This window comes from Prinia subflava, chromosome 14 (assembly GCF_021018805.1).
Source record: "Prinia subflava isolate CZ2003 ecotype Zambia chromosome 14, Cam_Psub_1.2, whole genome shotgun sequence".
NCBI lineage: Eukaryota > Metazoa > Chordata > Aves > Passeriformes > Cisticolidae > Prinia > Prinia subflava.
In genome coordinates this window covers 2,605,059-2,617,157 of record NC_086260.1, presented here as the reverse complement: position 1 = coordinate 2,617,157, position 12,099 = coordinate 2,605,059, and the positions used below count along the sequence as shown (strand labels likewise).

Genomic DNA, 12,099 nt, shown 5'->3' with positions numbered 1-12,099 from the left:
ACAAATTCCAGTTGCCACTGTCCCAAAAATCTTTAACCCAAATGCCAACAATCCCCGGGAGTGCCACTGTGATTCGGTAGGGTGGGTTTATGTTTAATGCCCGTGAATGTTACTGTGTGATTATTGCTCACTGCATCAGCAAGGCTCAGAGAAAAGCAAAGTGCCCAAAGGTCAGCAGCGAGGCAGGGATGTCTGAGGAGTCCGAGCCCTCATGGAAATGATTCTGTGTGACCCTCCGGACCTGTCGGGATGCAGTGCTTAGGACAATGAGTGGCAGGTTTGTGACGGCTGTCTTTACCAATCACTTAAAAATCCAGCCTGCTCCACGCAGGGCTCAGGGAATGGAGCACAGTCCGGGCGCTCAAGTGATCCTGAGCTGGTTTTGTGCTCATGTGCAGCACACGCAGCGAAAATCTCACACGGGGGGCATCTGCAAAAGGAAAGATCGAGGAAAAGAGGGTTTGGGAGCTTTGGTGTTGGGGTGGGTTGGGTACGGGAGCGTTTAGCAGGGGAGAGGGGAAGGGCTAAACCCGGTTGCGGTTTTCCTAATCTTCATCCTTTCCCCTGAAAAGCAGCGACAATTCTACACCCGAGAGAGGGGTAAGACCAGGCGGGGACCGTCCCTTCCCCGCCAGCGCCTCCCTCCTCCTTGCTGTGTTTTGGCGGAGCCCGTGCCCGCCGAAGCGAGAGCATCCCGGGTCCTGCCGGGGCAGCGCCCTCGCTTCGGCCATCCCTCCTTCCTCCTCCTCCTCCTCCTCCTCCCGGCCCGCTTCTGGGCTGGCCGGCACTGGGGGTCCCTCCCCGGCACTGGGGGTCCCTCCCCGGCACCTGCCCGCCTGCGGGACGCCCCCCCGGGCTGGGGGCGGGCAGGGGCTCCCCTCGCTCCCTCCTCTCCTCCTCCCTCCCCGCATCCCTCCGCTCCCGGCGCATCCGCAGGTGCCGCCCGCAGCCGCGGGGGCGGAGGCTCCGCTGGCAGCCGGCTCCGGCCGAGGGCGTCCGGATCGGGCAGGTGGGAGCCGGAGCGGGCCCGGGGCCGGGGCGGGGGTGGCTGTGCCCCGGGGGAGGCCGTGGGGAGCGCGGGGGTTCTGTCGTTGCCATGGCTCCCCGCAAGCTCCGCCGGAGGAGATAGCGATGCCAGTCACGGAGGGACCCTCTCCCTCCTCGTGGGTGTGGAGCGGGGCTGGCTTTGGGGTGGTTGCGTTGGGTTTTTCCGCTCCCCCTCCTTCCCTTCCCTCCCTACCCCCTCCTTTTTTTTTTTTTTTTTTTTTTTTTTTTTTTTTTTCGGGGTGGAGCGATTAATTCGGAGCGCCGGGACGGGGCTGCGGAGCTGCCGCCGCCACCGGGACCCCTCTGCCCGCCCGGGCTCAAGGTACGGCGGGGACACCGGCACCGGGGAGGGGCTCCGGGGCTGTCCGGCCGCGGGGCTGCCCTGCCGCCTCCCGAAGCGCTCTTTAATTATTCTGGCTCTGATTTGCGAACTGCTTCTCCTGCTCCCGGCACCGCACCTGGTCCGGAGCCGGGCTGCGCCCTGCGGAGCGATGAGGAAGAGGAGCCGGGCTCAGCCCGGCCCGGCCCGGGGTGGGTCCTGGGACAGCTCGGGGGGTCCCGGCGGGTCCCGAGGAGCCGGCCCGGCTCCTTCCCCTGCCCGAGGAGCCTCTCGGGTCCCGCGGGCAGAGGAGGCGCTGCCGCGGGAAGTTTCGGGGTGCGGAGCCCTGCGGAGCCCTGCGGAGCCGGGGGCAGCGCGGGGGGCCCGGGGCAGAGCCGGAGCAGAGCCGGGGTCGGGCTCGGCACTGCCGGCTCGGTCCCGACACGGCCCCTGTTGCTTTAGGGGGGCTCAAGTTTGCGAGCCCGGGTGTCCTGAGCCTGCGGCGAGCGCTTGTTTCTGCTTTCCACATGATTCTGGAGAGGATTCGGGGTGGTTTTGCTGCAGTACCTCAATAATTACCCAAGTCCCCAGGTTTTGGGGTCTTTTTCGCTGGGGAAGCGATGTGCTCGTGTTGCACTCCAGGAGAGCTGCCGGGCTCTGTGTGTTACTGATTTGTGTTGCACGATCAGCGAGCATCGGTGAGCTTGGTAACGCAATCCAAGGAGATTCTGTTTGCCAGCAGTCAGGCACAGCAAATGTACCTGGGCTTTTCATCTGCCGCTTGTGTCTCTAGTGATACTTGGCTTCTTTTGGGGTAGAAAGGGCGCTGAGCTGTGTTTTGCTGGATTATGTGCAGGTACTCAGCACTACCCGGGAATACTTTTGCTTGAGACACGGTTTTGGAAAATTTCAGCAGAGCGGTGACAGGTGGCATTTCTGTGTCCTTGCCAAGGGTTTGGCTGGTGTGGTCGGGTTGGTATGTGCTGTGTAGCTCCCCCAAATCCCATTCCATAAACCATAAATAATAAGTGTTATGATTTTAGATACAGGTCCGAGGAAAGGAGAGGAGGTGAAAAAGCTGTACTTTAAATAAATATGTATTTTTTTGCTATTTATGAACATGAAGTGCTCCTTGTTGGAGCTGTGCTTGCCATCCTCTGGCCATTGCTTCCCACGTGTCTCTGCTCATCTTCCGATGTGAGGTATCAGAGTGCACAACTCCTGCCCTGTGAGCACTTCTCTCTTGCTTAAAAAGTAATACCTTCTCTTTGCCTTTCAAAAAAACCCACAAAAACAAAACCAAGCCAAATAAATCCGTGTCTGAATGGGTCATTAAAAATTAAGAAAATTCTGGTTCACCAGTTTCTGGTCCTCACTGAGGCTGAGCATCTGCTGTCAGTGGAGTCTGGCTTGCAGAGGAGCTACAAGTCCAGACCATGTGACATTAAAATAAGATGCACAGGATAGGACACCAAGGTTTGCAGAAGGCAATTTCTTTAGAAATATTGCCCAGTGTATGGGAAATTATCATTAAATATCTTCAGTAAAAAAACACCTGCCAGCAATCAGGATGTTGAAATTTTGCCATATGCAGCACACAGCTTGGAAACCAATTTGTTTCTAAACTCTTCCTGTTTAGTATTGATTTTTCATCAAAATGGGGATGGGATGAATCTTGAATATGAAGCTGAAATAAAGAGGCTGTTCTTCAGCAATATACATTGAACTCAGTGAGTGTAATTATTGTGGGCATTTAGTGTGAGTTACTTCTGTAATTAAACTCCGTGACTGAAAATATAACAGTCCACTTCTTTACCCCAGGAAAGCCAACAGATAAGCCTTCATTCAAATGAAAGATTACATTATTCACAGCTTGGATGTGTACCTCGAGTGGCTTGGACTGGAGCCACCTTGTTTGCCAGTAAAATTTTACTTTATCACTTCTATTTGGGAGGAAAAAAATGGAACAGAAAGGAATCTATTCTTTACAGAATACATGAAATGAAAGGATGTTGAGGACAGTTGCTCCTGTGATAAGAAAGGATCTGCTCCTTTCCCCAGTGGGAGAGGACAGGGACTACTTTAAACACTACTAATTAGTTCAGTTTATCTTGCACGCATTACAATGCTGTAGTTAGTTAATTATAGCTTTTGCCATTAGCACTATGTTAAGAATAATGAATTAACATATCACGGCAGATCAAAAGAACATCTACAAAGTTTATCTTAGAGGGGGGAAAAAAGTGTTATTGTGTGTCAGGAAGTCCCCCTGGCTTTCCCAAGGCACAGATTTTGTTGGAATTCCTGAGTTGGTGCTTCAGAGCCCTGTGAATGACTTGAATTGATCACAAACAAGTGACACTGGAGCTCTTGGTTGCTTAGCAACCCACCAAGATGCCACAATTTCTTTTGGTGTATTTGTCCAGTAAAGTAGAAATTCGGTTTTGTTACAGATCATGGGTTCTTTGCTAACACAAAGCTCACCCTATAATAACCCTAAATCATGGAGAATGAAAATTGATGTCCCAGCACAGAGTGTGGGGGCAGCATGGGCATGAAAACAGAGCAGGAATCTCATAACCATATTCTGGTGGTGATGTGCTCAGTGTTTTATAACAAGTTCCAAATGTCCTTTCTCGGTCAGACTCCTAAAAACCCCAAGTGGGACAAGTTCTGTCAAAGAAATCCATCCCCAGGTGCTGTTTGAACATCTCCCCCTGTGCTGTTGTGAGCTGTGAGATCCCACGAGGTCTGTGGGGCTCCCCTGTGCTCCACTTTGAACTGCAGCTGCAGTGTGTGGGTTCACTGTGGCCTCAATTACCCCATGGCCACAGGGGAGCTGTGCTGGGCTCTCCTCACAGCACACTCTGGCTCCTCACCACATCTTTTTGTGGAGGGGAATATCAGGTTTAGTGCTCAAAGAGCAGAAGGAAGAGAAGTGTTATCACCTGAAGCACCAACATTGCTTCAATGAATTGTGTTTTGGTGAGTGAACTCTTTTCTGTCACCCCTGGCTCCACGTGTGCTGCACCTTAGTGCTAGAGGGCACCTTGGGAGGGAATCCTGCACGGCCCCATCCTCACTCTGCTTTTGCTGGGGCTACAGGGAGCCAAGAGGGTGAGTCTGGGCTGGAGCTGAGCCAGGACATTTCAGGAGCTCACTCTGGGCTTTCCATCCGTGCCCTCCTGAGCTGGAGCAAAGCCTTGCAGTGGGTGTGGGTGGACCTGGGGCTCTGCTTATCCCCACCTGTCTGAGCCCTGCTCTTTGCTCATAGAGACAAATCCTCTAAAACTGTACCTAGGAAAAGCCTGCCAGGGCTGGGAGACCTGCAGGGTGTCATGGCACTCATTCTTCCTAAACAGCAGTGGCATTCTGGAAGATTTCTTCCCTCTGGATGAGAAAAAGAATCCAGGTCCTTCTCTTTATAAAACTTGAGTGTTGAATAATTTACTGTGTGTGGGACTAGAGGGGGAGGCTGTAGCAGTGCCCACAGGAACTGGACCCCACTAAACCAAATCCCAGCTCGTTGTCACCACTCCTAGGCTAAGATCATTGTAGTTCATAATCTGTGTGCTAGTAATTAATTGCCTTTCTAGGCTCAGACAGACTTAGGTGAAGAGCTTAGGTGAAGACCTGTGAGCTTGGCTGACTTTGTTGTGTTTGTTTTGTTTTTTTCCTGTTGTTTCTGCATGACAAAGTCAGTGCTCAAACCTCAAGGTTGTTGTATTTAGCTTTTTTCTTCCCCTAGCTGTTTTCTTCTGTTTTATTCATTGATTTCTGTAAGTGCATTTGCATTCCCAGATGCTGATTAGTGATTGCCTGTGCACAATTAACAGATGAAGGCTCTTGGTGATATTTGGTGCCTCAGGTTTCTCCTCCCAGCATGTCCAGGCACCCTGCAAGAAGCACGCAGTGTGTGATGGCTGTGGTGATGTTATTTGCTGGGGTTTCAGCACTCCCTAGCAGATGTTTCCTTCTTCCTTCATTGCACCTGGATGTATAAAAATAAAAAAAAATGCAGATGGAGAACAGTTTATCATTAAAAGTAGTGTCTGTTGTTACAGCTTAACTAGCTTGTGGTTTTCAGTGTGATTTCCAAGTGCAGATCCTGTTCCATGTAAGAAGGACAAAAATTGTTTTCTTATTAGGGCTTCTCTTCACATTTTCATTTGACCCTTGCTAGCCCTCTCTTTTCTCCATTTATGAAGAAAAGGACCAGCTTTGAGTGGTTTTCTCCTCTTGTTTGTTTTTTCTCTCTTGCAACAGGATGAAGTTAAATCAGAGGTGTGGTGAGGATGTGATTTAGGGTGAAGAGGAGGTTGGGGAGGACAGGGATGAGTCTGCTTGGGTCCATCTTTGCTCCTGGCCTGAGGCACAGCAGAATTGATGTGTCAGGATGCTGCCTGAGGCAGTGGTGGACAGCAGGGCTGTTTCTGTGAGAGTGCAGCTTCTGGGGGATTTTCAGGAGCTGGTTCCAGTCTGGCTGTGAGGGCTGGGCTGAGCTGCCGGGGGCAGCCCCAGGTGAGCTCCAGACAGGTGAGCTCAGCCTCTGTCCCTGTGCCAAAACCAGAGGTGCCAGTGTCCCTGCTGAACCCCCCCGTGTCTGCAGGCAGGGAGGTGAGGAGGGTGACACTGCCATGATCTTTGTCATGTGCAGGGCCCTTTGCATTGCTCTGGGGCTGCTCCTGCTCCCCAGCCTGGCCCTGTGTCACTGTCCCCTGCCTGGGGATGCTGCTGCACTCCCTCCTACTCCTCCTCCTCCTCGTGGGAGCATCAAAGGCACCACCTGGGCTGCTCATTTCCGTGTCTGAGGGGGCTTTAAAGGTGGGATGAACCCACTGAAGGGGCTCTGATGGCTGGGGGAGTCTCTGTGCCCTCCTGGAGAATACAAAGTGTGACTACAAACGAGGCTGCAGTCCCCAAGAACTCCAAACAGTCCGGTGAGCCAAAGCCCTCTGACCTCTCAGTACAGCTCAGATATCAGATGATTTTTGGTACTTTCAGAAACCTCATTTCAAGCTTCTCCAGTTTTTGGGAGGCCCATGGGATGACTCTGCAAGGTTTAAGTCACTCCTCAGAGCACCATCGTGGCTGGAATGAATGGGAAAGGCAGAAATCCACTGAGAGGAGAAGGAAAAAAGAGAAAAGAAAAAGCAGAATTGGGCCCATCCACCTTTCAGTGCGTGTCTGCTTTGGTGACTTCTGGAGTGTGACACAAGCAATTCCCTGTCAGCCTTCCCCGCTGGCTGACACAGAAGAGGTGGCTTTGAATGCTGCCTGCTGTGCCTGTGTGGCACTTGAAAGGAGAGAGGGCTGCCTTGAAGGAGCGTGTTCCCACAGCCTAAAGGATGTTTGAAAAACGCAGCGCTGCGTCCCGTCACGCGCTGTTCCACATTACACCCGATGGAAACCTGGAACAATGTCTCAGGAAAAAAAATGTGCCAGTGTGCATCCCCAGTGCTTTAAATAAAATCAGTCGTGATGAAAGGTTGCTCTGCTGATAGGGAAAGTTAAATTAGGATTGTGGGGCAGATTTTTTTTTTCTGTTAGAATACACCCCAACAATGCTTTCAGCTAAAGGAGTGATTAACTCAGGGGCTTTTTTAAAAAACACAAGCTCAACATTTTTTTTGCAGTTTACTGAACTCAGAGAATGGTTAATAAGAAGAGATTGCCTGTAGGTTTGGAAGCACCCACGTGTTTTTCCCAAGGTTGATCTCGTAGCTTTGTCTGTCCATCACTGGACTCCTTCCCTCTGGGCCAGGTGGTTGAGTCAGGTCTGTGTGTACACTTGCACCCATGGTTGTTTGTCTAATTTTGTTGATTTTACTTCTTCGTAACCAAAATACTCCATACCACAATCTGTTTGCTGAGTTCAGTGAACTTACTGCCTAAAATTTGGGTTATTGCTGGAGTGCTTTATTGAATTGGGGCCCAGTGCTTTATTTTTTACAGGTTATTCTTTCATATCACTTCACTGATATTTTGTTCCAGTGAAATTTCATTGAGAGGATAGATTTGAGAGGATTTATGTTGTAAGTCAGAGGAGGTCCTGTCTGATTTTTTTTTTATTATTACTCAGTTTTGTGGGAATAAACTGTATTCAGTGCTTGTTTTGAGTTCTGCCAAGGCATTGGTCTAAAGTGCAGTAATATTGGTCATTACCATCCACATTCCTCAGGGATAAATATTCCTTTTGTTGCATCTGGGCAGAAGAAAATGGCACAGAGCAGAACTCCTGCTGTCTGCCAGTACCAATGGCAGATTTTATACAAGATATTTTTAGGATAAAAATAGTCACCGTGGTGACTTTCAGGCTGGATATTGCCCAGGCAAACCCTGGTGAAGTCATGGCGCCACTGAAATGGATGCTCAAACTCCCAGTGACCTCAGCAGAGTCAGGTTTTTGTCCCAGGAGTGATGAAAATCTAATTTACAGCCTAACCAGTTTGAGGAGGAGGTGTAATGGCCCGGCTCCTTGACTGATACAAATGAGGGGGGTTCAGCTGAGGGGGATTGAGTTACCCTGACTGGAACCTTCTGGGATTTAGGAGAATCCGGGATCCACGTGGGCTCTGCAGGCAGGAGAGTTGGGAGCTCTGTGACTCTGCCTCCTCCCAGGTGCCACATCCCTGCCTGGTGTTTTGGCTGGGAACAGCCAGCAGACAGCAGAGCATTGCTGTGTGCTGAGGCACGGATGACAGCTGTGGTGTGCAGGGGGAGCAGTGATTAAAGGGCTGTCCCCCTGTACAGAGCTAAGCCATACCTGCTCCATTAACCTGACACTGAAATCCTCAGTAATTGCTCGGGGTTTACCACCTGCATGACAAATGCACCTTTCTGGCATTGAGGCTGGGCTCAGGCTCTCACCAAATCTGGGATTTCCGTGAGCTCTGCTGAGCCTGTGGAATTGCAGCCTCCCTGCTGTCCTGGGGTTCTGCTCACCCTGATTTTTGGTTAATTCCTGCCCAGACAGTGCCTGCCTGCTGGGAGAGGCTCAGCTTGGCTTTTCAGCTTCGCATCAGATCCCAGGGAATTGCTGCAAATTGAGCTGTTGGAGGTGTTTTAGGGAACAAAGGTTTATTAAAGGTGAAGCACAGCCAGTGTGGTGGCACCAGAAAGTAATCAGAGAGTGACAGAGTGGCTTGGGGTGGAAGGGACATCAAAAATTGTCTCATCCCCTCCTCTGCCATGGCAGGGACACCTTCCACTGTCCCAGGCTGCTCCAAGATCCAGTGTCCAACCTGGTTTTGGACATTTCCAGGTGCAGCCACAGCTGCTCTGGGCACCCTGTGCCAGGGCATCCCCACCCTCACAGGGAGGAATTCCTCCCCAGTATCCCATCCAAAGCTGTTGTTTCAGTTTGATTCATTCCCCCTTGTTCTGTCACTACGTGTCCTTGTAAACAGTCCCTCCCTATCTTTTTTGTAACAGTTATTTGGTGATGGAGCCCCTAAAGAACAGGGAATTTCTCCCATTTCCTTCCCTGTGAGCAGGATGCTGCCTTTTGGAGCACTCCACCTCATTATCCTGCCAGAGCAGCACATTTTCCCTGGCAGCCATTCCCCCTGTCAGGCATCCCTGTGCAGTGAAACCTCACAGAATTCCAGCTGCACAGCAAGAGAAAAATTTCATCTTTAGTGCATTCAATTATGCCTCAGTGTTTATTAGAAAAAATTAAAAAAACCCCAAACAACCATGAGAACCACAACAGGCAACAGACCTGGAGGGTTATTCACAATCTTATCATGTGCACCACAAAAAAAAAAAAAAAAAAATTGGAGTAATCTTTGCAGTCAGCAGATAAGCAGCATTGTCCCTACAAACCTATTCCTCTGTGATCCTCCAAAATGTATGCTGAGCTTGTCTGTGCACAGAGCTCCCTGGAATGGGTGCTTAGACCAAATTTTTTATCCCTGGGTAGGATATAGTCAGGAATGTTGTGTATTTTCCCTGCTAATTACATAATGCACTGACTGAAAAGAATAATGTATGCAAAGTTTGGATGCTCAGGCAGTGACAATCCATTTAACCATTTATAGCTTTATGTATTTTCTAATCCCTGAACCCAAATGTCCCCAGAGAGGGAATGTGCCCTTAAAAATTTTAGTCCTTTAAATTAAGTGAATTTAAATTCGCTCATTTGCATATTTTCCCTTTCTTTGTTCTGCCTGAATGAGATATTACTCCAGTAATTGAACTGTAATTTCAGCCCAGGTAAATGATGTAGGACAGGCGCGCTGCCCGAGCCGCTGATCCGGCGATTTGAGCGCACCTCGGAGGGGAGAGGCTGTCCAGGCCACTGAGCATCACCCAGCGTGGGGCTGGCACTTCAGAGTTCAGTCAATCCCTTCTGATAAATGTGCTCCTGGAGCAGGGGCTCGAAGGGATGCAATGGAGGGAATTCCTGGGAAAGAAACTTCTCACTGAGCTGATATCATAGAGAATTCCAAAGGGGTTGGGGTTGGAAGAGACCTCATTAGATGATTAGAGATCATCTTGGTGCAGCCAAGGCCAGTCCAAGCTGTCTTTGGAGACTTCCAGGGATCCAGGGGCAGCCACGGATTCTCTGGGCACCCTGTGGTGGGGTATTCCTTCCCAATGCCTCACCTCAATTTCCCCTCTTTCAGTCTGAACCCATTGCTCCTTGTCCTATCACTCCAGTTTCTGATGAAATACATAGCTGGGTCAAAGCTGAATTCTCCTAAAAATAAAATTTTACAGCTGAAACAGAGCAGTGAAGCTTCTGGAAGGGTTTTCATGAGCAGGCTCTGGTGATGGCTTTTTGGTGGGTGTTGTTCTCAGCCCCTGTGGGACAGCTCAGCTGGGATGGGTGGACAGGAGTGGTGTGGGAGGGAGAAGAGAGTCTGTCCATATCTGATGGAAAAAGTCTTGGTTATGATCTTTGAGAAGGATTGGGTGATGCATCATACAAAGATGGCAAAGTGGTTTGGGCTCCATTATCCTGTTGTAATGACTTTTCCCCTCTTCACTAATTGTTAATCAATGCAAACCAGCACACCTTTGTATATTCTGCGGGGATACAGGAGAAGCCCAAGCGGGGAACGCAGAAGAGGTCAGAGATGATTGTCTGGAGAGCTTGGCACCAATCCCAGAAAAATAAAGGAAAAGTTGATAGAGGACTGAATTAAAATGGAATTAAAGAACAGAGATAATTCAGGCCTCTCTGGAAAGGGAGTAGTTACAGGTTTGGTAAATGAGGATATCGGAGGTTTGTGTCAGAGTTTCCTGGAGTCAGATGTGGTATGCTGTGAAATCTCAGTTAAACCAAACAATCCCAACAAAGCTGCGGTGTGGAATTAGCAGCAATCTTGTTTTATAAAATTATGGAATAATTTGGGGTGGAAGAGACCTTAAATCCCCCCCAGTGCCACCCCTGCCATGGCAGGGACACCTCCCACTGTCCCAGGCTGCTCCAAGCCCTGTCCAACCTGGCCTTGGACACTGCCAGGGATCCAGGGGCAGCCCAGCAGGCTGAAGGACAAATAGGATGGTTTCACACAGGGATTTTATCTGAATCCATGAGAGCGCTGGAAAGCTGGGGTCAGTTTTGGTGTCAGCAGCTGAAAGAAAGGGTTTACAAACCTGGAGAGTCAAGGAAATAACCACAATATTGATTTGAAGAGTAGAGGAAATTCCCCACAGTGAGAGATTTAGAGCTCAATCTGCTTAGCTCATCAAAAAGAGGATTGAGAGGGGACTTGATTACAGGGACAAGTATTTTCATGGGGAAAGCATATCCAGCTTTTTAATCAAGAAGAGAAAAGAAAAATCAGATCCGATAGCTGCAAGCAGGAGCCAGACAATTTTAAATTAGACATTAAAGACTTTTTTTTTTTTTAAATCTGTGATTAACCACTGGAATGAGCTGTGATGTGTTCAGATGGAGACTGGGTACCTCGTGTGACACAATCAAACACGAGTTGCTGGATATGATTTGCAGAGGATGGGAAAAAACACAACAGAATGTGCTGCACCTTAGACGTGCAAAGGCCCTAAAATCTGTGAGTGTTGAAGGGGCAGTCAAAGGAAGAGGAAAGAAAAGGGAGGAATTTACATGGGAAGGACAAAAAGGGGGAATAGAAGCATGGAAAGGACAAAGAAAGGAGTTTCAGAGCTTCTGTTTGGGAGTGTTGGAGCATATGTGTGAGCAAAGTGAGTTTTGGCATTGGGAGCACCTTGGGTGTTGGCAGAGCTGGAGTCATCTGTTTCCCAGTCAAAACAGCAATTTTGGATTGTGGGCTTTGTTAATGATGATAAAGAACCCTCCTCTCTGTGGCTGTGCTTTTGGCAGTGTGGTGGTGCTGGGGGTGCTGCCAAGAGCCAGGATGGACCCAAGGGTGGGAGCCACAGGAGAGCTGTGCCACCTTCCCCTGCGTCCCTGGGCATTGCTGGGACGTCCCCTGGCAGCACAGAGTGGTCACTGTGGGCTCTTGTTACACCAGTGTTACACACAGAAGCCTTGACAGAAATTAATGTCTTCATATTTCTCCCATTGAACCAAAATTTCAGGAAATCCCACAGGGAAAACTCTGTGGTCTCAGGATTTTTGGTGTGTTCTCTCCATGTGTCTGTCCTCTTGAAGTTGTTTCACCAGTGGAGTGATTGAGACTTCTTTTCTCCAAGAAACATAACTCTATATTGCAACTGTTTACAGTGCCTAATAATGAGATAATCATTATTTTAAACCTAATAGTAAACCTAAATAATGA

General features: G+C 49.5%; 1 protein-coding gene across 6 annotated transcripts in view; it reads left to right on the top strand.

The window, feature by feature from the left end:
* The first annotated feature begins 521 nt into the window (after window positions 1-521).
* The window catches only part of CHL1 (cell adhesion molecule L1 like), a 146,256-nt gene continuing 134,678 nt past the window's right edge, over window positions 522-12,099 (top strand). For 5 of the 6 annotated variants that reach the window (XM_063411332.1, XM_063411333.1, XM_063411328.1 and 2 more), the window contains exon 1: window positions 1,049-1,369. The gene's annotated coding sequence lies outside the window, so the exon portion shown is untranslated. Of the gene's footprint in view, window positions 1,010-1,048; window positions 1,370-12,099 lie in introns of those variants that run through there. The other variant, XM_063411329.1, reaches the window with a different exon arrangement.